The sequence below is a fragment of the Gossypium hirsutum genome, chromosome A09 (assembly GCF_007990345.1).
Source record: "Gossypium hirsutum isolate 1008001.06 chromosome A09, Gossypium_hirsutum_v2.1, whole genome shotgun sequence".
NCBI classification, from domain to species: Eukaryota; Viridiplantae; Streptophyta; class Magnoliopsida; order Malvales; family Malvaceae; genus Gossypium; species Gossypium hirsutum.
The window spans coordinates 38,362,207-38,385,011 of NC_053432.1; the positions used below are offsets into that span (position 1 = coordinate 38,362,207).

Genomic DNA, 22,805 nt, shown 5'->3' on the forward strand with positions numbered 1-22,805 from the left:
CGATACCAAAGGAATAAATACCAATACTTTTATGGTAGGTATCGATATTATAATCAGTATCGATACTGTTTTGGCATTCTGCAAATTTGAAAACATTGTTTGTTTGTTGGCCTCGTCGAGGGAGTCAGTGCTAGATTGAGTGATTTTTAGTTTTGTTATATGATTTGTAAAGTGATAATTGACAAAAGCTAGCTTTATAAATACAAAATTTTACTTTGTTTCTTTTCCTATTATTTTGTTTGAAAATTTTATTGATTGTGTGAATCTTTTTTGCTTGTAAGAGGTAATGTATGACTTGGACCAATAACGGGATAATACCATTTGAACTGGAGCCAGAAAAAATCTTGACACATGCTAGAATGGGTTAACTTCCAAGAGAAGCCCAACCTCCACCAATAGACCACCCTATCAATGATCCAAGAGTAAAAGAATGTCCACCACCACCATGCCAAATACCAATGGGTGAACGAACATTGCATGATTACGCCATGCCTAATCTCGATGTTGTCCGAGGAAGCATTAATTGTTCGACGATTAATGCTAACAATTTTGGGATCAAGCCGATCATGATTCAAATGATCCAAGAGAATCTTCAGATCCAAGGATTGATGAATGAAGACTCGCGCTAGAACCTTAAGTGTTTTCTAACCATATGTGATACTTTTAAATATAACAGGGTATCTGATGATGCTATATGTTTTTGGTTATTCCCTTATTTTTTAGTAATAATGCTTTCATGCAGTTACATTTGCAGCCAATGGACTCAATAATCACATGGGATGAGCTAATAAGTCAGTTTTTGGCAAAATATTTTCCTCTAAGTAAAACCATGAAGCTCAGAATGGACATTACCAACTTTCTGTAGCTCGAGGTAGAGTCATTATATGAAGCGTAGGAGCATTTCAAACTTATGCTATGTAAATGTCATTACCATGGTTTACATGATTGGTTGCAATTACAAACTTTTTATAATGCGCTAGACGAAAACTTGTGACCTAGTCTCGACGGGGCATCTGTAGGGGCATTCATGTTGACGACTTATGTTGAAGGTTTCCAACTCATTGAGGATATTGTAATGAATTCTTATATGTGGTCGATTAAGCAGTTCACATATCGAGAAAAGTAACCGACTGTGAATACAGTTAGTAATGAGAATAATATCAAACAAATCCTCGAGAGGCTTAATTTACTTGAAATGAGCTCGACAAGATCGCAAGCTCTCAATCAACCCTTTTGAAAAAGCACAAATGTAGGGCATAATAGTGAAGGCACGAATTAGGGAAGTCACAATGAACAAATCATTCGGAGGCTAACTACTTAGGTAATAGGGGATCTAACCCGTACTCTAAAACCTATAATTCGGGGTGGCAAGATCACCCCAATCTTAGGTGGGGAGGGAACCATAGGGGTCCCTCCAACCAAGGAGTACCCATGCATGGCCCGTTTAAGCCCTCAATTATAGAAATGTTTAGTGGATTTGTATGTGCATGAATGGTGATTTGTTAAAAAATAACTTATTTTTAATTTTCTTCCAGTATAAATTATACGGTGAAGGAAGACTCCATTTTTCTTTTAGAATTTTGCCTTTGTTTCCGTTGACTAGTTTTGGGTGGTTGAAACTCCATTTTGCATGTTAGAACAATTATGGTTTTGGCCTGCTTAAAGGCTATTCTTCGAATGGTAATGTTAAATTTCCTAAACACTCTTTTGGCCGTAGCTTGTTATTTAAGTTATGATTTGGAAATTGCTGTAGAGAAAGCTTATCTTAAAATTTTAAAGTAGATAAGAATCTCCCTTTCTGTTGTGAATGGTGCATGTTACAATAGTTGTTAGATTCTTATCTATATTAAAGAAATTAGTTGATGTTGTGGCTGATCTCTTTGTATTTATGAATATGGAATGTATATAGAAATGAGCTCGGCATGATCGCAAGCTCCCAATCAGCCCCTTCTAACCAGCTCAAATGTAGAGATAACATGAAGGCCAACTACTGAGGTAATAGGGGATATAACCCATACCCCAAAACAAAAATTTGAGGAGCGAGATCACCCCAATATTAAGTGGGGAGGGAACAAGGGGGTACCTTCGACCAATGAGTACCCGTGCATGACTCGTTTAAGCCCTCAATTATAAAAAAGTTTAGTGGATTTGTGTTTGCATGAACGGTGATTGGTTAAAGAATAATTTATTTTAAATTTTCTTTAAGTATAAATTATATGGTGAAGGAAGACTACATTTTTCGTTCAGAATTTTTCCATTGTTTCCATCACTAGTTTTGGGTGGTGGAAAGTCCTTTTTTCATTTTAGAAAAATTATGGTTTTGGCTTGCTTAGAGACTGTTCCTTTGAGTGGAAACAATAAATTTCCTAAACATTTCTTTTGTCATAGCTTGTTATTTAATTTATGATTTGGACATTGCTATAGAGAAAGCTTATCTTAAAGTTTTGGAGCAGATAAGAATCTCCCTTTCTATTGTAAATAGTGCATGTTACAATAGTTGTTTGATTCTTATATACATTAAAGACATTAGTTGATGTTGTGGCTTATTTCTTTGTATTTTTTAATATGGAATGTATATAGAAATTAGCTCAGCACGATTGTAAGCTCCCAATCAACCCCTTCTAACCACTCAAATGTAGGGCATGACGGTGAAGGCATGAATTAGGGAAGTCACAACAAACAAATCATGTGGAGGCCAACTACTTAGGTAATAGGGGATATAACTTGTACTTTAAAACCAAAATTCGTAGTGGCGAGATCACCCCAATCTTTGGTGGGGAAGGAACCAAGGGGGTCCCTCCAACCAGAGAGTACCCGTGTACGACCCGTTTAAGCCCTCAATCATAGAAATGATTAGTTGATTTTTGTTTGCATGAACGGTGATAGGTTAAAGAATAATTTACTTTAAATTTTCCTCCAGTATAAATTCTACTATGAAGGAAGACTGCATTTTTCTTTCAGAGTTTTCATTTGTTTCCATTGACTAGTTTTAGGTGGTGGAAACTCCATTTTGTGTGTTAGAAAAATTATGGTTTTTTCTTGCTTAGAGGTTGCTCCTTTGAGTGGTAGCGGTAAATTTCCTAAACACTTTTTCTGTCGTAACTTGTTATTTAAGTTATATTTTGGACATTGCTATAGAGAAAGCTTATCTTAAAGTTTTGTAGTAGATAAGAATCTCCTTTTCTGTTGTAATGGTACATGTTACAATAGTTGTTAGATTCTTATTTGCATTAAAGAAATTAGTTGATGTTGTGGTTGATTTCTTTGTATTTGTGAATATGGATTGTATATAGCTAAAGAAGTAGGGGAAACGTCCTAGTAGAAAAGGGTAGGAGTCCGTTGCATAGATAAAATTGTCCTTAGAAGTATTATGGTGAGTTCCTTTAACTTTTGTGTTGAATAATTTTACTAGCTAGCATAGGGATGTCTTATGTCCAAGTAAAGTTAAATTTATGTTTTGTTCTAATGGTGGCTTGATGTTTAAATTTATTAAGATTTATTGCCCAGTAACTTGTTAACAGTGATTGTATCTATAATGCTTGATGTGCTTGCTTGTGTCAGGAAGTAGTAAGAAGGAATGAATGGAATATATGTGGTGAATGAAATGATTAAACCTTCCTTGATGCTAATGCCCCGTATTTGGTGGAAAGGAAGGAATGGGGTAGACAATTGAAATGTGTTGTGAATGGAGAATAAATATGATATGATACATGACACTACAGGAAAATAGGGCTTTAGCGGCGTTTTATCAAAAAACGCCGCAAAAATTGTAAAACACAAAGCAATAGTGGCATTTTTGTCAAAACGCCGCTAAAAACCGAGCAATAGCGGCGTTTTTTGTTAAAACGCCGCTAAAAACAGAGCATTAGCGGCGCTTTTGGTGAAACGCCGCTAAAGACCAGAGCATTAGCGACGCTTTTGGTGAAACGCCGCTAAAGACCAGAGTATTAGCGGCGCTTTTGGTGAAACGCCGCTAAAAGTCATGTAACTCCTAAAATCTTAAACCCCCCCAAAAAACATAAAACACTAATCTATAACCCCTAAAATGGTAAACCCCTAAACCTTAATAAGCCATAAACACTAAACTATAACCCCTAAAACCCTAAACACCGCAATAGGTGCATTTTTGTGGCGCTAGGTTATAAACGCTGCTATAAACACTAATCAATAACTCTTTAAACACCAGACCCTAAATCTCAAATCATAAACCCTTAAAACTCCAACCCCTAAACCCCAACCCTTAAACCCCAAGCCTTAAAACTAGCCTCTAAACCCATAAACTATAGATCGTAAATTATAAACCCTAAACTATAAACCATAAATCATAAACTCTTAAACTATAAACCCTAAAATCTAAAAAATAAATTTCATATCGATATTAAGTATATATATATTCATGGTCTAGGATTTAGGGTTTATGATTTAAGATTTAGGGTTTAATTTTTAGTGTTTAGGGGTAAATATGGTGAACTACTTAACTTGTGTATATTGGATTTTTTTATAATATAAATCTAAATAAGATAAATATAAATTATTATTTTTAAAAAATATATATCAAAATGGGTTAAATCCCAAAAGCATACGTGAACAATAGTTTAGTGTGCAATTGTATATATGCATGAGCTTTAATTTGATCCAGTTCTTGTAAATTATTAACACAATTATATTGCGTATATAAATATTTATATTTATTCAATATAAAAATATATTAATGTATTTATACTTAAAAGAATAATACTTGTATTGCTTTGTCATTTTGTATTTTTTTTTAATTCATCGATTCCATTTTATTTCTATAAAAATATTCAAAAAAATTAAAATTTAAAAATAAAAAAATAAAAATTTAAAAATTTAAAAATTTAAAAATTTAAAACTTAAAAATTTAATATTTAATATTTTAATCCATATTTCAATTAAAAAAATTCAATATTCAAAAATTTTTAAAAAATGATAAACTCAACACAAAAATTTTGAAAGAAAAAAATAAAAAAATGTTAAAAATAAAAAAAAAATTAAAATTGAACAAAAGTGACATTTTTACTAAAAACGCCGCAAAAGATTAAGCTATAGTGGCGTTTTTTTATGAAATCGCCGCAAAAGACCAATAATTTTTTATTACCCGCCCATTATTCCCTCTTCTTCCCATCTCTGCCGCGTGCCCTAAATCCCCAAAGTAAAAGTTTGTACTAAATTCTTTTTCCTTTTACTCTGAAAATTCGCCCCCAAATTTCCCATTTCCAATAACACCAAATGTCTGAGGACGACGAGAGGCAGCAATCTCCGCCGTCAGATCTTGAGTTCGTTGTAATGGCTTTTGCTTTTTTTTTCCGACGCTTGATGGCCTTCTTCTCTAAATCTGTACGTTCTCTCTCCTTCCCCCCTTTTCTTTTCTTTTTTTTGTTTTTTGCTTTGTTTTCTTTTCAAACATTTCATATCTTTAAAATTAAGGTTTTTAAATCTGTCTGATCTATTACATTGATGTTGTTTTGTTTGACTTATTGTATTTTCTTCTGGTTATGAACGGTTTCTAGTAGATCTGAAGCGATTCTCTTATTATGATTTTTTTTCTTCTTTTTCTTTTCCCTTTTCGTGAAGTACACATAAACATTACGTACAATGTTGTTTTGTTGATTGCATATTATGACTGTAAGATTCCCAACTTATCTTTTCTGAGATTTAGTTGCAGATTTGCTTATATGTGTGGTTTTTGCTGTTTGCTTGCATACATTTGTTAATCCGTGACTTGCCTGAAGGAATTGTCTTTGGAAACTTGGAATCATTCTTCTTACGCATGCTGCATCGAATGGGCCAAGTTCTACCAGAGGCAACTGCAGTCTTCCTAATTAAACTCTTGTGAATAACTAGACCCTGATAGGACAACTGATTTGAAATCCAAGTTCAAGCAATACCTGAATGTTGGACCGTTCATCCTTGCAACACCACCACCATCCGCTCCAGATCCATATGGTTGCCTGACATGGCTCGACAAGCAAAAACCTGCAACCGTGGTGTATATCAGCTTTGGATCAGTTGTGACCCCACCTCCAAATGAACTTGTTGCACTAGCAGAAGCAGTAGAGGCTAGCCAGGTTCCTCTTATATGGTCTCTTAGAGATAAATCAAAGGTACATCTGATTTTCGAGCATATTTTTAGTTTTCGTTAGTGTGTGGAATCATGAGGTTTATGTTTAAATTAATAATGTCTTTCTTATGTATTAAATAAATCACAAATTTCGGTTGCTAGTATCATTAATATTCGAATATTTGAAACGGTCTCAATTTTAATGTTGAGTTTGCTGATGAAAGATCAGAATAATTCTAATATTGTTTTGTCTTAGTTTTTTATTGTATTACCAAAAAAAAAGTCTTAACTTGATAAAAAATAACGAGGATTTGCATTTGAATTATTGACAATATATAAGTTTGTATATATCCAAATAAAAATTGCATGTTTTAATGTTAATAGAATGATCACAGCATTCTAAAATTCGAGAGAGACAGTAGGATGGGTGTTTTTCCTTTTGCCAGCAGCATTCATGTAGAAGTGAAACTCATGCTTTTTATTTATTTATTTTTATTTTTACTTCTCCCATTTTATGTTTTAGTTAATTAGCACTCGAATGAAACCAAAGCCGAAACCGATGTTGTGTATGATGATATTTATGGCTTGAAATTGCTTTAAGTTCTCTGATTTCTGAAGAGAAAAAGAAAAAAAAAGACTGAATGTGATGTAATAGGGATTTACGCTGCTGATGTGCATTTTCTGATGTTCTTGTATCATTTTTCCCCTTTTTTCTTATTTTTACCTTTTGGGGTTAGTTTTAGTTTTTACCACTCTGTTGTTTTTTGTTGAAGAGATATGTAGAATATTAACCATTTGATTTGAGAGATGCCATTGTTAAAGCCCTGAGAATTGTACAAAGGCAATAGGACTTTGTATTTATGTAGGGAAATACCATTTTTATTTAAAGCATTTTTGCCAATCTTTTGTACGTAATTAAAGAGTGAGGTGTTTGAGGTTTATCATTCACTTTCATGTCTTGATAAAATATAGTTTGGGGTGGAATTGAGCAAAGGCTTCAAAACTGTGATTTCGAGTTGAGTTATGCATTGGCTTTCTCAAACGTTCTCGCCAGCAAAAGGAAATTACAAGGGAACAAGCAGTTCAAGATCTGAAGGTAAGCTATGAGAGTTGTTCAAAGCTGGCCTTTTGGTCTAAATCTTGCCTTGATGATGCCTTATTTATGTATTCTTTTGTTTGATCAATTGGAGGTCCAGTTATACTTTGAATGCTTTTTTTTTTTATATTCAAACCTCTCCTACCATATTATAATCAAGTGTTCTTAAGTTGACAAATGAACTGTAAGAGCCCATTCTTGTTTATAATTTCTATTCAGTTACATATAAATGATTTTTTAAAAATTGTGTTTATAACTTTTTTAAAGTATTATATATATGTCAAATTCTGCTGTTTGTCATTGCACTATGTTTATGTTACTGATTTAGTATTTATACTCTAATTTGGCTATTTTTAATCTATTTTTTCCTTTAAAAAAATGAAATTTAGTTCTGACATTAAATTCCTTAAACTAAATTATATAATTTCAAAAATCTTATATGATAAATAAATTATATATAATGTTATGTCAATTTACTAGCTGATACGGTTTGTTGAGAAGGATTATTGTATTATACAGTTTGTTGAGAAGGATTATAAGTTAGCTGATACGGTTATTAGAGGGTTGTTGAAGTATTGGCCTTTGACTAATTGTCAGAAGGAAGTTCTCTTCCTCGGGGAACTTGAGGAAGTACTTGAAGCAACACAGTCTGTGGAGTTCCAACGATGTATGGTTCCGCTTTTCAAACAGATTGCACGTTGCCTCAATAGCTTACATTTCCAGGTAACTTTTAAGGCCTTTCTTTTGAATATTTGACTGATAGTATGCAAATTCCAGTAGTATGAGTAGTCAATCACCTCTGGGAACCAATAGTATTGTTAATTGTGGAATGTTGAACTATTGCTAGGATGTTAAGAACTTAGAATAAATCATACGATTACTTTTCTGATAACTTTCAAGGGCTTTTGTCTTTTGAAAATGTCACTATGACTCTGCTAATTTTAATTGCTTGAGTAGTAAATCACCTTTTGGAACCAATGCTATTTAGAATTCTGGAATGTTGAATTGTTACTAGGATGTGAAATTAAACCATATGATAATAATTAATTTTGATGCAATGTTGCCGGTTGTTGTTAGCTTATGATTAAAAATTTATGGTACTTCATAATTTCTTGTGATTCTGAGTGTTGAACTGATACTGATTCATGAAGAATAACATTTGGCTCTTTAGGAAACTGCTGCAATGTGTGGCATACACCACTTTTTTCATTTCTGATTTGTTTTTGGGAAGTTGTCCCGCAGTATGGTCAAAGCATAAGAGGTGGCTATTAATGTCTATGCTCTGTCTTAATCCTTTAGCATGTATAAGTTGGCAGCATTTACATCACTTTCTAAGTGTTTATGCTTCTGTTTCAACAGACTGAGTTTCCAAAATATTAGTTACTGGAATTAAAATATTCTAAATTGCCAGCTTTCTTGTTTCTAAGATAACTATTATCTATAATAGTGGAGAAACGTAATTTTTCTGTTTACTGCACACTTAAGAACAACGGTTTGTACTTTTATCATCTTCATAGAAACAACCTTCATAGTAAGTAATGGACTGTGGTGATAGCTGAGACAATCCTCCTGAATTCTTAGCTTTCTGCACTAAATATTTAAGAAAGTTTTATCTGCTTGAGGTGATTTCAAGAAAGTAAGTACCCTACAGATTTGGCCAGTCTTTTTAGATGAGAACTTCATTAAAATTGTTTGTACCTTGATAAATTTCAGATCTAGGAGGCTTCTTTCAGCTGTCCATCATGGTTTTCATCTGGTCCTAGGAATTTGATTAAGCGTATTCTTGATCCAAACCCTCTTACGTAAATTTCAAATTCAATTCATCCTATGAAAATTTGTGATTACATGCAATCTTTGATCACAGCATAAGCTTTAGCGTGTGCATTTTGGTTGAAATTCTGCATGTTTTTTTTTGGCAGCGTATAACTGTTCTTGAAATTCTACAAGATGAATGGTTCAAGAAATGGTACAAGCCACCAAAATTTGAGCAAGATGAGGATGTAAATCTTGATGATAATATCTTATATTTTACATGGTTATGATTTAAGTCCTTATTTGGTTGATATCTTTATATTTAATCTAATTTTTATTATTTATTTTAGTTTTGATTCTAAATTTTTATTTTTATTTTAATATTTTTAGTTAAAATTTTAATAGAAAATTTTTATATTTATATCATGGATATTATTCTTCTCAATATTTTGATAATGAATTTTAATTTTTTTATATTTTTCATGACTTTTATAATATTTTTTTTAAATTTCATTACCTTTAGCGGCGTTTGTGGAAAAAGCGCCGCTAAAGGTCATGACTTTTAGCGGCATTTGTGGGAAAAGTGCCGCTAAAGGTCATGACCTATAGCGGCGTTTGTGGGAAAAGCGCCGCTAAAGGTCACCTTTAGCGGCGTTTTTTTAAATAAACGCCACAAACTTTAGTGGCACCGTCTACAGAGGCGTTTTTGCGGCGCTTGTAAAAACGCCGCAAATAGTTTTAGCGGCGCTTAAAGACCCTAAAAAACGCCGCTAAAAGTCAATTTTGCTGCAATGTGAATTTGCAAATCAAGATTGGTGAAAAACCCTGGCCTTGTGGGGAACACTAATGTGTTCAAATTTCAAGGATGAATTTATAGAGGATAGGTTGTTATAAAAGAAATGGCAACTACTGAAATACAATTTGTATGTTCGGGGTCTAGCACAAGAAATGGTACATAAATTTTTTTGTGATGAAATGTATATGCAAGTTTTCATTGCATCAAATGCATTAACAGTTTTGTGATGAAATGCATATGCCAATTTTCATTGCATTGAATGCATGAATTATTTTGTGATGAAATGTATATGTGAGTTGTCATTGTATTGAATAAGTGAATTTTCTTGCAAAGCATTATATATGCGAACTGTCATTTCATTGTATGTGTGTAATTTATCAATGTATTGAAAATGCGCAAGCTATGATATGTGCGAGTTGTAATATGCGTGAGCTCTGATATGTTAGAGCCATGATATACGAGCTCCATCTAAGATAGTTATGTGCGAGCCAACCTTGTAAAAAGGAATGTGTGAACTCTTTAAGCATCCATGTGCAAAATGACTTCGTAATCTACTTATGTGCAAACCAACTTCGTAATATACATGTGCGATTCGAGATAAGGTGTGAGCTGTGTAACTATTCGGATTCTAATGGTGCTAAAATGGAGGTTTAGGAATCTCGTTCTCCGATGGTTGATTATGTAAATATTATTTAATAATATTTATGAGTTTATTATAGTGTTATATTGGATTTTGATTTAACATATTTCATTAATTGGTTAGTTACTCATGGTACAAGTGGTTTGTACCGAAAGCAGGTGGTTTTAAAAAATGAGGTATCAAGACCTCGTTTTCATAAATAAAGCTCGTAAATATTTAATAAAAATATTTACAGAGTTATTTTATAAGTGAATTGAATTTTGGTCGATTAATTTATCGTATTAGTGCTTAATTATGGTAGAAGGACAAAATCGTAAAAGTGTCAAAAATTTAATGTCTATATATTTTCACTAATTGGAAATGCAATAAGGATTAAAATTGTAAACATACCATTTATAAGTTTAGTGAACAGTAGCATGATAATTTTACAAAGAAAAAGGTGATAAAAATTTAATAATTAATAAAATAAAACATAACTTTAATAATAAAATAAAGTTGGTGGAGAACACCAAAAGGAATTTCATCCATTTTTCTTTATTCAATCGAAACCGTTGAGGGAGAAACTCTCAAAGAATGGCTAGGGCTCCAATTTTTCAAGCTTCAATTTGGTTAGTCCAATTTAGTCCTTTTTTAAATCTTTATGTTTAGCTGACCTATGTTGTAATTTTTGGTACTGTTAAAATTTGAGAATGTTACCATTGTTGAGGGAGAAACTCTCAACGCATGGCTAGGGCTCCAATTTTTCAAGCATCAATTTTGTTAGTTTAATTTATTCTTTTTCTTGAAATTTTTATGTTTTTTAGAATATTGGAAACTTAAGCTAGCCGATTCATGTCGTAATTGTAACAACCCTTACTTCTAACAGCTGCCAGATCAGGGTATGAGGCATTACTACACTCTTATACACTTTTCTAATACATACATTTCAATTATATATTAAAACCTTTCATGAGTATCCTCTATGTCCCTATTATGGCTTTATGAGACCCAAAACAATCATTGAAGTTGGTTTGGAACCAAACCAGAACTTTTCGAACACTTATACATTTTTCACTAAAACAGGGGTCGTACACCCGTGTGACATGGGCCACGCCCGTGTGGCACACATTAGGCTATTTTCCAAGCCCTTTTTATGTTCTTAACTCTTTGTACTAATATACCATATATCGACCTTTGTCATACTCTTAGTTATATTTATCTTAACCACATCAAGACATTACTCATGTATACATAAAATAGGTTTACTTACTTATAGCCATTATGAACCATACATCATGGCTTTATACAATGGGACAGTATAAGCCTATATATTTGGCTAAATCATAATATTACATAATACCAAAAACTAAATCTCTATACATTCCACTCACTTATAGATGAATAAGAATTTCTATTATTCCAACCTGACAAATTGATAGTGTGATGATACCTCCAACAATCTCCAACCCTGAGCCAATCCTGAAAAACACTGAGAGAAATGGGAAAGTAGTGTAAATTTTATAACTTAGTAAGTTGGCACATAATAATAAGAAATTTAATTAACAATATTAACCAATTCCTCAATAAGTATGCTCAAGAAAATAGAATCAATATTCACATGATTTCACCTTTTTACTCAAATTCAGTTTAAACTGTTTTCCCAAGTCACAGTCACTAATTTAATTATTTAATAAGATAAAGAAGTTGAAATTAAGTTCCGTAAATTTTCCCTAAAATCAAACTCATATACCTTCTTGCCATAAAATTTCCAGAAATTTTGGCTTAGCCAATTAATACAGTTTATTCATTAGATTTTCCCCTATTTCACTGTTTGACAGTTCTGACATCTCTTCACAAAGACTAAGATATTTAATTATACAGAATTCAAATAATGTTATCGTTTGTTCCAATATAAAATAGACTAAATAAGGATTCTAAGCATATAAACCATGCACCATAATTATTTTTATATAATTTATAATGATTTTTCCAAGTCAGAACAGGGGATCACGTAATCAGTCTAAACCAGTCTCACAAGAATTTAAATATCTCATAAAGTATAATCCATTTGCTCACATCATTTTATTTATATGAAAATATACTCAATGACCTTTAATTTCATATCTCATCCAATTATTAATTCAATTCCTACCATTTTTGGTGATTTTTCAAATGTACATGGCTGGTACTGTCCAAATCTGCTTTACTTTTAAAATTCACTATTTCATGCTTTCTCTATAGTTGCATTAATGGTAACACTTACCTCTTATCAACCTTACCAAAGTACAATCATAAAACGAGCTTATTGCTCATAGTTTACACATATATACCTGCACTTATTCACAAGATTCATATTCACACTTAAACATATAAATGCCTCAAACACAATGTTCACTTGCACATTATTATCACATGATTAAAACATTTTCACATTTAATCACTTTTCATTATATCAATTCAATACCCGTTGAACCCTATGGAATAATAAAGGATACACGGAATAAGGCACAAAGTGCCACATTGTAATATAGCCGAAGCTATCACTATAACGTAGCCGAAGATACCACTGTATTGCAGCTGAAGCTACCACTATATTGTAGCCGAAGCTACCACTGTATTGTAGCCCAAGCTACCACTGTATTGTAGCCCAAGCTACCACTGAGATGTAGCCAAAGCTACCACTGTATTGTAGTCTATAGATTCCTAAGGTTCAATCGGGATTTGTTTTAGTTTCACTCATTAACACTTATTCAACATTCACTTAATCACTTATCTCGGAACAACACTAATTCAAAATTTTTTTATAATATGTATAATCATAGAAATCACATTTAAATACAATATTTCAATGCACTTTCTTGTACCATAGACATATTTTTAAATCAATTTATAAACTTGGCATATTAAACATTTAATTCAACACAATTCAATTAATTCACTAATTTAACTTTCAAATATAAATTACAATGTTATTACATTATTATTATCACGCCAACTTACCTCGAATGCCGAAACGACTAATTTTCCCGACTTAGCCCACAACTTCATTCTTCCCCGATCTTAGTCCAAATTTCATGTTTTCTTGATCTAACATGTCAAATATCACTCATTTAACACCTTTTATCAACACACTAATCAATTCAATTCACATATCAAATTTTGGAAAATTTACAATTTTGCCCCGTAACTTTTCAAAAATTATATTTTTACCCCTAAGCTCGTAAAATAATTTTTTTATTAAATTTTCTTATGTTTCATGACATGCTGAACATTTTTCTCTTCTATGGAAACTTCAAATTCTCACTAATTCACACACTTATGACCAATTTATAACTTTTACAATTTGACCCCTTTTATACGATTTCATCAAAAATCATCTAATAAAACTCGTTTCTCTAATCATAGACATGCATAATCTACCATAATTCATCAAAATACACAATTATTCAACATGGGTCAATTTTTAAAATCAAACTCTAACTCAAAATAATGGTAGAAATAGCTAAACCGAGTTATCGAAATTTCAAAAATATGATGAACATTAAAAACGAGGCTCAAATGCACTTACAATTGAGCTTTGAAAAGCTTGAAACCCTAACCATGGCTTCTTGAAAATTTCAGCAGCATGCGGAAGAGAATGAGCAGATTTTTGGGTTTTAAATTGTCTTTTATGCCTTAAAACACCCAAATGACCAAAATACCCCTTTTTACTAAACCTTCAATTTTACCCTTCCATGTCTAATTTTGTCCATACCAAAATATGGTGATCTATTTTCCATTTAAAGACTTCTAGTTTAAACCCCCATTTCAAACAAGTACTTATATTTTAGAACTCATATTTTGCAATTAATGCAATTTAATCCCAATAATAAAATTGGGCAGTTTATCGATAAAATTACTTAACAAAATTTGTACACAATCACTCAAACATATCATGGACTCTAAAATAATCATAAAATAAATATTTCTACCTCGGATTTGTAGTGTCGTAACCACTGTTCTGACTAGGCCCTATTTCAAGCTGTTATAGTAATTTTTGGTACTGTTAAAGTTTGAGAATGTTACCATTGTTGAATAGTTGAAGCTTGAGGTGTTATTTTGATAGATTTTAAGTTTAGAAGTGAAATAGGACTAAATTATAAAGCTAATTGATTGTTTTGTGCAATAGGGACTAAAATGCATAAAATTTGAATTTAATGGTAGAAATGTGAAATAAGAGGTTAAATTAGGCTTAAAGTGAAATTGAGATAAAAATTGGAGGTTAAATTTGAAAGTTATGATAGTCCTGGTTTTAGGGACTAAATTGAATAAAATACAAAAGCTGCATAAATTAGCAATTGAACGTGAAAATGATTGTGTATTAATGATTCAATGTATTTATGTTAATCTGTAGCTAACACTGACCTAGATTTCTCAAAACAAAATGGAAAAGATAAAGTCATCGACAAATAGCTTAGAGTTTACGGTTTATATTTCTATAACCCGAACCTTTTCAATTACTGTAATTACGAACTATGTTGCATGTTAATAATATAAGGTAAGCTAGGAATGATTGAACGAGCTGAATTGAATAGATTTGAAAATGTGATATATTGATATAATTAAGCAATTGAATTCAGTTGGTGTTGAATTATGCTGTCACATATGTAATTTGATGATTGGTTGATGAATTTATGTTGTGGAATTGAGAAATCAAGTATAAATGAAATTGAAATAAAGGTGGGTAGTGGATATCAGTTTATAATCTCGCAATTATATGGATTCGACATTGTATGATTTAATCAATTCGATTGAGATAGGGAAAATGTATATGCTGCAACTATGATAGCTCGATTTAATATATGTAAATAGATTTAATATTTAAGTGATGTATTAGGCCTTGTAGATTGACATGTTAAAATGCATTATAAACTTCATATTATGTTTTAATGTTCGATTATAGAAATACCTTTGAATATACTCAGCATACGGTTTTGTTTTCCTTGCGCAGGTTACCGCCTCTGAACGTATGAACGTCAAGAGTGTGAATACTACAACTGAAGATATAGGTTTGAGGCAGTGTCAGCAAGTATACGTGTCAAATTGTAATATATTTTGTTTTCAACAAAATACTTGGTAAGTATTTGGAAACATGAAAATATATGCACTTTTTCATGTCGTTTTTAACTCATATTCATGTAGTTTTGGTAAAATTCTTGTCGAAAAATATATAATAATTATAAAATAATTAAATTGCACTCAAATTATGAACATGTTAAATTTTAATTAATTTTTTAATCAAATTTTGATTATTTTCGACAGATTTGCACAAAAGGCGAAAAAAGGCTTGGCAAATACTACTAGAAGCGCAAAACTGAAAAGCAATTTTGAAGCATCAAGGCGAATTAATTTTTCAGCCTAAGATGGTCCAAATTATGTGTATTAATTCATAATATAATTAATTTTAATTTTAATCCAATTTAATTTGGGTTAAATAAATTATTATTAATTAATTATGGAAAGGGGCCAGTTCAGCTGAACTGAGAAAACCGATCCAACTGAGCACTAGGCAGCCCAAAACCGTCCCACATGCTGACCCAATCAGCTTGTTGGCTGATTATTTTGTTTGTAAAATGGCCCTTGAAGAATCCTTCAAATTGCATTCTAACCCCTCCACTATTTATGCCCTTCTAGATTTGCCCCTACCTTAAAATAGCATGTTTGAAATCTTCAAACATGCCACATGTGTGGCTGGCCATGGGGGAGTCTTTGGCTGATAATTTTGGTTATTTTTAGCAGAATTCTCAACCTATAAATTCCCCCTTGGCTGCTCACTTCAAACACATCTCAGCCTATTCGTTTCTTCACTTCTCTCTCACTTTTCTCTCTTCATTCCCTTCCATTGTTCTTCATTTTCTTCCCCTATTCCTTTGCCGATTTCACCTCTTGAAAAAGAGTCATTCATCTACCGTTTGGAACAACATTCAAGTGTTTGTGGAAGCCTCGGTTCGACAAGAACAAGTGGAGAAAGAGGTGCAGAGCAAATTAGTCAAGCCTCGGAGATACACTAGATTTGGTTCTTGTTCCCTATCCTTTTAATTTTGTTGTTGTTATGATGAACATATCTATGAATATTTGTGATGTTGATATGTTTAATTTAATTAATATGGCTTAAATTTAATTCATGTTAGGTTGATTGCATTTCGTTTACTTGAGTTATTAAAATTGTGTTTGTGCTGTTATAGGCCTCGGTAAGATGTTTGATTAAGTAAAACCATGACTAAGTTATTTTTGCATTACAATTGTAAGGTAACTAATGTGTAACAGCCCGATTTTTGGTCTAGTTGAAATAGTGGTTTCAGAACCACTAAATCGAGGTCAGAGAAATTATTTTTAATATTATTTTATGTGTGATGGCATGTTTATAAAGGTGCATGAAAATTTTGGTGAATTAATTTTAGCGTTTGTGAGCTTAATTACGAAAAAGGACTAAATCACATAAAGTGAAAAAGTCCTATTTTGATAGCTAAGGGTGTCAAATATCTAGAGAACCTAAATTGGGGGTCTTTAGAGGGTAACTAGGCCCTTTAGAGAGGCTTTGCAGGCCATGAGACAAGGAAATTAACATAGTCAAATATTAGGTGAAGTTTGGTGACTTATTTGACCAAAAAGAAAGATGATATCGTCATTTTTCACCATTTCTTCTCCACCGAAAATTCAACCATTGTAGGGGTTTGAAAGCTTGGAAGTTTTAGCAACTTGTGACCCTCTCAAATCAAGAATTACAAAATCCGGGCCTTGATCGGGGAAAAGCAAAGCAAGTGGACTAAGCCGAGCTAGTCACCTACATTTTGTACACCGAGGTAAGTTGTATGTAAATAATACAACTACATTGTTATTATATGTGTTGAATTGATATAGCATAAATTGCTTGTTTTTGGAAATGATTATGTATGTTGAATATTGAGATTGTAGAATTCCCATTTGAACCTTAGGAAATAAATTGGATATTCATGCGCTTGTATTCAGGTTATTTGTGAGCTAGTGTAAGACATGTCTGGAACATGAATCAGCCACATTATGAGAGCCAGTGTAAGACTATGTCTGGGACATGGTATCGGCATTGAGACGAGAGCTAGTGTAAGACATGTTTGGGACATGCATCGGCCTCATGATGTAAGCTAGTGTAAGACATGTTTGGGACATGCATCGGCTACGAGATGTGTCAGTGTAAGACCATGTCTGGGACATGGCATTGGCACGGAGATGTGAGAGCCAGTGTAAGACCATGTCTGGGACATGGCATCAACTTGATGGATGTGTAACACCCCGAACCCGAGACCGACACCGGAGTCGAACACGAGGTGTTAACAGACTTTAAACCCTTTATAAAAATATTTCTCAGACACTGCCAATCTGCGTACTAGTAGCTTTAAAAATCATATCTTGAGTTTCACAACTCGAAAATCAGTTTCGTGATTTTTCCCTGAAACTAGACTCATATGCCCATCTACATATTTTTTTCTAGAATTTTTGGTCGTTCCAATTAGTACAGTTTATTAGTCAAAGTCTCCCATGTTACAGGGATCGACTACACTGACCTTTGCGCATTACGACCTAGATATCTCCCTGGAAAGAGCTTCAATACTGATACCATTTGTTTCTATAGAAACTAGAGTCAGATAGGAATCTATCCATATATGGTATGACTCCTAATTATCTCTGGTTAATTTATAATGAATTTCCAAAGTCGGAACAGGGAATCCAGAAACCGTTCTGGCCCTGTCTCACGAGAACCTGAATATCTCTTAACATACTGTCCATATGATCTTTTCGTTGCTTCTATATGAAAATAGACTCATCGAGCTTCGAATACATAATTTATTCATCAATTAATCCCACTCCTACTATTTTTAGTAATTTTTCAATCTCACGTCACTGCTGCTGCCAGCATCTGTTATGAAAGCAACTATGCCCATTTCGTGATTTCTCCTTGATCTAACTAGTGATTCGTCATACATATCACAAATTATGATCATGACTAGCCATGCCAAAGGCTAATCATTGTCAAACATCCCCCTACTACACTATTGCCATATCATGAATTTTAACACCAAAATAATCAACCATGACATATGGCATAAAAATCGTATTACCAAGACTTACGACTCAACATTAGAACCAAATTCAACCGAACATTATGCCATTTGCGCATGGCTAAAAGTTTACATACCAAATTTCAACAAAACATATTAGCCTATACATGCCGAAATGTTCTCTTAGACCAACTAAGAAGAAAATACCAAAGGTTGCTAGCCGGTGTGATGACTCCAATGACGGCCCGATCACGCAAGAAGAGACGAGTCCAAGAAACCTAAAATAGGTGACAAGGAAACGCCGAGTAAGTATATAACTCAGTAAGTCATAAGCAATGCACTACCATCCTTTAATAACATTATCACAATAGGAAATAAGATGGAACGAGGCTAGTTACTCCATCCATACCGAACCATGCCATAGTTCCTCAGACCCATCGGTTCAATCTCATACCGAATCATGCATTCACATTCCATATACTCATCAATAGGATATTTGAGGCATTTTCATACATCATTTTATTTTCGTTACAATCATACAACTAAACGGCCTTTCACCTATTCCACAATAAATCTTATGTACGTGACTTCAATTATAATTGTCACATAGGTTTCAACTTACCAAGCTCAACTCCAATTATAAACATAGCGCCTATTGGCCATGAACTCAAGGTACTTACCCGATCCGCTGTCCGTGATCGACTTAATAATGTCGCACACTTAGTGTCCATAATGATTCAAACGTATATATTAAGTCCGCACACTCAGTGCTATATAATCAACTCGCACACTTAGTGCTATATAATCAAACTCGCACACCTAGTGCTACATAATCAAACTCGCACACCTAGTGCTACATAATCAAATTCGCACACTTAGTGCTACATAATCAAGCTCGCACACTTAGTGCTACATAATCAAGCTCGCTCACTTAGTGCTGTACAATTTAAACCCGCACACTTAGCGCCAATCTCATGATCATAAATGTTTATACCCGCACTCTTAGTGCCGAGGTCAACAACTCAATACATCTCACCTCTTTTCTCTTCATTCAACACTTTCATCACCACATACATACATGTATATAAATTTATCATTCCATTCAGCATGATTACATAGACATTATGTCTATTTAGATCAATACAAAATATATGCTTGATGACTTACTTTGTGTTGGGTAAGACGGTTCCAACTCGGTTACTCGATGATCTTTTCTTTGCCCTTGCTTGCCTCTCCACCTTTAGCTTCTCGAGCTAAATCGATAAATTAACTAGTTTAACCATCTTGCTAAACATTCATACTTCAATTACACATGCATGTGTATGTTTGTATATTCGGCAATGACAATGGTAATTTAGCAACCTTAATTTAACTTATAATTGTTCATAACACATTTAAAGCATCCACTCCATTCCATCATTTTAAAGCACATACATTACTCAATATTATCCAAATTCACATTCGGCATTTTCACAAACACACATGCCGATTTCATTCACTCATCTCTAATGTTAATTAAGAAATGCCGAATGTCACCAACTAAATGGCATACACACACACCCACATGCATAAAAGTCATCCACACCTCCTATAGCTCATTCGGCCTTCACCTTTGCTAGTTTTCTCCATTTTTTTTGTCGGTTATATATACATAGTCCTAAGGTAATATCACGAATGGGCTTACATATATATGTATATATACATATAGCCGAATATGCAAAGCTTAAACCCAACATCACATAAGCTCCTAAGTGATGGCCGAATATGTATATCTATATATATTCATCAACTATACTATTACTTTTAATTTATCTAATCACACAATTTCATCTAAGTTTAGCATGTAACACAATCATCACCCTTATTAATCTCTTATAGCCGAAAACCATACTTACCCCCAAAATCGAAATTTCAACATGGTTTACAAAAATCACTTGATAACTCACTCAATATTAACTAAAATTTCAAAAGCTAGTACAAACTTCCTTACCTTAATAGTGACTTAAGATGACCGATTGCTCATGTTACCAACAATATTCAAGATTTGAACATGGGCTAAGTAAGGGACTTAGTAATTAGCTTAATACATTCAACAATTTCCAAAAGCTACCATGCATTACATACCTTATTCAAGACTAGAAGGAGTGGCCGAATGTCTTACTTCCCCTTCCCCCTTCTTCTTAGCATTTTCGGCCAAGGATGATAAAAGATGAACAAATTTTTTTTTCTTTCTTCTTTAGATTCGGCTAGCAAGAACATGAATGATGATCCCTTTTTTTTTTTCCTTTCATCATTCTTTTTTTTCCATTTCTTTATTACTAACTTTTTATTTTGTTATTCATCCCATGATGCACCAACAAAACATGTCTATGACATGTTTTGCCCATCACACCTTGTCCACCTTATTTGTCATGGCCGGCCACTATAAAAGGGGGGGAATTTGACATGCAAGTCCTCCCCTTTTTCCACATGCACTAATAGGTCCTTACGCATTGACCTATCACATTTTAAAATTTTCTCGCATAAGTCCTATTGACTAAATTCACATGCAATCGACTAAATCGAAGCTTGAAATTTTCACACATTCATAATTACATATTCTAGACAATAATTATCACATTCAAACATTTCGGTGACTCGGTTTAGCGGTCCCGAAACCACTTCCCGACTAGGGTCAATTTTGGGCTGTTACAGGATGAGCGAGTGTAATGGGACATGGCATCGACTTGATGGATGAGCCAGTGTAAGACCATGTCTAGGACATGGCATCAGCATTACACCCTATGTTTGAGGCTTAATGAATATCCAATAGCATTCCAAATGGTTCAACTGTGAGAGTTACGGTTTAAGTTAAACGAGGAAAGAATAACCATGTTGTGAGTGTACCTATTTGAAATGTTTGAGATGTGAGCTCAATATATGTTACGTGAATTGTATTGGATAGTGATGAGTAAGCTGTGCTTATGCCTACTGTAATACTAAGAGCATGATGATGAATGGTAAAGTCGTTGTTATATTTATTGCATGCAACTTACTAAGCTTTATGCTTACTCCCTCTTCTTTCCATTTTCTTATAGTGTCGCCTATTTAGCTTGAGAATCATCAGACGTCGGAGGCATCGATCACACTATCATTCCGAAGCACTTGGTATAGCTAGATATATTATTTTTGGTTATGGCATGTATAGGACCTTGATTTTTGAGTTTTGTGTCATTGTTAATTGGCCAAATGTGTTGGCTTGCTTTAGCATTTGATTCATTTTGTATAAAGCCATGGAAAATGGCTAATATTGAAAGTTTATATATAAATGCAAGATAGTCCTACATAAATGTGAAATTGTTGGCATGGTTGGATTTATGAAATGTGTATGGGCCTTAGTTATGGTTGTTTGGTTGAGAAATCATACTAAGTTAGACTTTGTATTGTTTTTTGTGTTAAATTGTGTTTCAGGGTGGCAAAGGGCTTTGTAGGTAGCCTTATATTGTCCACACGGGTAGACACATGGGCGTGTGTCTAGGCTGTGTGTGACACACGATCAGCCCCATGGGCGTGTTGCTTAGCGGTGTGTCCTCTATACATAAAAATTTCAAGTCAGTATGCATGGTAGTAAACACACGGACAGAGACACGGCCTAGCACACAGGCATGTGCCTTCGCCGTGTGCCCTAAATTGGATGCTGACATCAGAAACAGAATGTTAAGGTTTTTAGACACGGGTGTGTCATGGCCATGTGAAGGACACGGGCGTGTGTTAGGCCGTGTGAAAACCCCTGTAGGTTCTAATTTAGAATTTAATTCACACGAATGTGGGACACGGGCATGTCCCTAGAGGCTTAGGCAGTGTCTGTCACACGGGCCATCAGCACAGTTGTGTTATAATGAACACATGCCCTTCCACAAGGGCGTGTACCTTGTTCTAAGGGATTATTTTTCTAAAGTCGGTTAAGGACCTGAGCTGGTCCCAAGTGGTTCCCAATGAATGTTTGAGGCCTCATAGGCCCACATTAAAGAGTTTAAACAAGGTTAGAAAAAGTTTTAAATTTGATCAAGTCTTGGTGACTCGGAGATGATTGTATGCATGTGGTTAGGTATGGTAATGCCTCGTGCCCAGTCCTAGCCTCGGACTCAGGTAAGGGGTGTTACTTAATGAATTAATTATTTAAATGGATTGAAATTGTAATTAATTGACACAATACTTAATTAGTGCATGTTTAATCATCTAAGGTAGCTGAGGATTAAATTAGCAATGGTATCTAACGATATATTAGCCTTGCATAACTTACAAGATTATTGTGATTAAACTATTTCAAGGTAGAAATACATTGTTACCTCACGTAATCTTTTATCTACTTATGAGATTGAATTAATTGTTTGGATTGGCATAGA

The 22,805-nt window shown here is 33.5% G+C and overlaps 1 long non-coding RNA gene and 1 other non-coding gene across 8 annotated transcripts; one reads left to right on the forward strand and one right to left on the reverse strand.

Moving 5' to 3' along the window:
• Nucleotides 1-832: 832 nt before the first annotated feature.
• On the reverse strand, nucleotides 833-939 carry LOC121206879 (small nucleolar RNA R71). Its single transcript, XR_005902051.1, has one exon. It is a non-coding gene; the product is annotated as a small nucleolar RNA R71 (small nucleolar RNA).
• Nucleotides 940-5,090: 4,151 nt separating this feature from the next.
• Nucleotides 5,091-9,279, forward strand: LOC107940644 (uncharacterized). Of its 7 annotated transcripts, none has more exons than XR_005901739.1 (6): nucleotides 5,091-5,358; nucleotides 5,754-6,125; nucleotides 7,055-7,178; nucleotides 7,698-7,901; nucleotides 8,892-8,980; nucleotides 9,098-9,279. It is a non-coding gene; the product is annotated as an uncharacterized lncRNA (long non-coding RNA). The 7 variants fall into 7 exon arrangements; XR_005901738.1 differs by having other exon boundaries at nucleotides 5,139-5,358; nucleotides 7,776-7,901; nucleotides 8,350-8,980; XR_005901736.1 differs by having other exon boundaries at nucleotides 5,142-5,358; nucleotides 7,776-7,901.
• Nucleotides 9,280-22,805: the final 13,526 nt, after the last annotated feature.